Genomic DNA, 2,198 nt, shown 5'->3' on the forward strand with positions numbered 1-2,198 from the left:
TTTGTGTTTTTTCTTTATTGTCTCTATTTTGGCTTTCAAGTCTTGAATTGTTTCTTTCATCTGCTTATTTTTTTCTTGGTGTTCTTTAAGGGATTTGTTGGATTTCTTCCAATTTTTGTCTTTTCCTCCATTTCTTTGAGTGAATTTTTTATTTCCTCTTTAAAGGGCCTCAAACATTCTCCTAAGCTTATTTTTTTAGGTCACTTTCTTCTGATTCATCTATATTTGGGAGTTCAAGTCTTGCTGTTGTAGGGCCACTAGTTTTTGTTGGTGTTTTGTTCTTTGTGGTATTGTGTTCTTACCTTGTTTACTCATCTTTTCCTCTGATTGGTGTATTTGGGGCTGTGTCTCTGGTGATCAATCTTCCAGGTGCCAGTGAATCCATGGCTCCTTGTGGTATAGTCAAGGCCATGGTTCCAGTCACCCTGGAGGTCACTTGATGTTCCCAGAGGTTGCCCATTGCTCCTGGGGGTCATTCTGCAATCCCAGGGGTTATTTGAGCCTGCTCCCATGGAGGTTGCTTGCTTGGAGCTGTTCCTCCTGAGGTTGTTGTCTTGAGCATGCTCGAACAGAGGTTGCTGACTCAGACCTGCTCCCTCCGGGGTTGCTGATTAGCACCAGTCCCACAGTGATCTGGCTCAGGCCTGCTCCCTCAGTGGTGGCTCCCTTGTACCTACCTGCTTCTGTAGAGATTGTTGCCTGGGGCCTCCTCTGTAGAATGTCACTGGCTCAAGCCTGTTCCTGTAGAGGTTACTGCCTAGGGCCTGCTCCAGCTGAGGTCCCTGGCTCAGGTCTGTTCCCATAGAGGTCCCCTGGCTTGGGCCTGATCCTGCAAAAGTGCCTGGCTGGGGCCTGTCCCTTGGCGGTTGTTTCCTTGTACCTACTCCTGTGGAGGTCACTGCCTGAGGTCTGTTTCCGTGAAAATCACTGACTTAGACCCACATGGTAGTCTTAAGAGTTAATTAAAATATTATATAAAAAAGAAGAGTATTATACCCACAGTCACCATATATGTGTTTTATTTTTTAAAAAAATAAATTTTTAAAATGTGGATGTCTGTGAGCAATTTGCCATGAACAGATTTTGGCATGAAAGCACCGCCACGTATTTAGTCTAACGAAAGATCCATTTACTGGTTTATGAAAGGGGTCCTGACCTTGATTTGGTATGGGGAGAGGGCATGTTCATGGGTTTTTTCCCCTCCCACAGGATGAAATTGAAGCTCAATTGGTACGGTGTGCGAAGCAGAAAGATGCTGATTCTGACGTTACTGATGATAATGTAATAAAAAAAGGGTGTTGTGTGTGTGAGCCCATGTGTGACTCAGTTTCCATCTGGAGTCATTTCTGACTAAAAGAAGTCATTTGAGCTCAAGCTTGCCTGCTCTCTTTTTTCCTATAACCTTGAGGGCTGTGAGAGACTTCTGATTTAGCTCATGAGAAAAGAACACTTTATCTAGTAGAAAGTATGCTGCTGACAACAAATCTCAAGAACATTAGGACAGAAAGTAAGGCTGCTTCCAGGCAGCAAGCACATGTTGGAGAAGAGGCTGCTCACTCACTCAAGGACAGGAATGCTCTTGTGGTTGGACACTGACTGCCTGTCTCTGCTGTGCTTTGTTCTTCCTTCATATATAAGCAAGTTCTGAAATAAACTCTGGGCTGTTTGACTGCTTGACATGACCAGACAGACCTTCCAATTCTGTCCTGTCTTCGGTTTCTTTCATCTGACTTTCTTTTGGCCTTGAGGATCCTATCCAAAAACCCTAGCTGACTTTGTAGGAGTGGGCTGCTATACTGGGTAAATCAATTGCAAGAATTGTGTAAGGAGTCAGAACAATGGGATGGCCTCTGGTTGTGAGATCATCTGGGGTGAATGAAGAGCACTGTTTACTTCCATAGAATAAAGATATTTGGGAGAGGCTGGTATGGTATTTCAGTTGGTGAAATGCTTGTTATCCAAACACAATGACATGAGTTTGATGTCCAATACCCACGAAAAAAATCCAGGCATGGTGGCATTGACTTCTTAACCCCACTGCTGGCGAGGTAGACATAGACGGGGATCACTGACTGGCCAACCTAGCCAATTCAGCAAATCCCCGAGAGAGATACTGCCTACGGTTGACCTCTGACCTCCACAAGCATGTGTAGGCACCTACACACATGTGTACCCCTCTCCCAACACAAAGAACAAGA

The sequence above is a fragment of the Myodes glareolus genome, chromosome 11 (assembly GCF_982192425.1).
Source record: "Myodes glareolus chromosome 11, mMyoGla1.1, whole genome shotgun sequence".
In the NCBI taxonomy this organism is placed as follows: Eukaryota; Metazoa; Chordata; class Mammalia; order Rodentia; family Cricetidae; genus Myodes; species Myodes glareolus.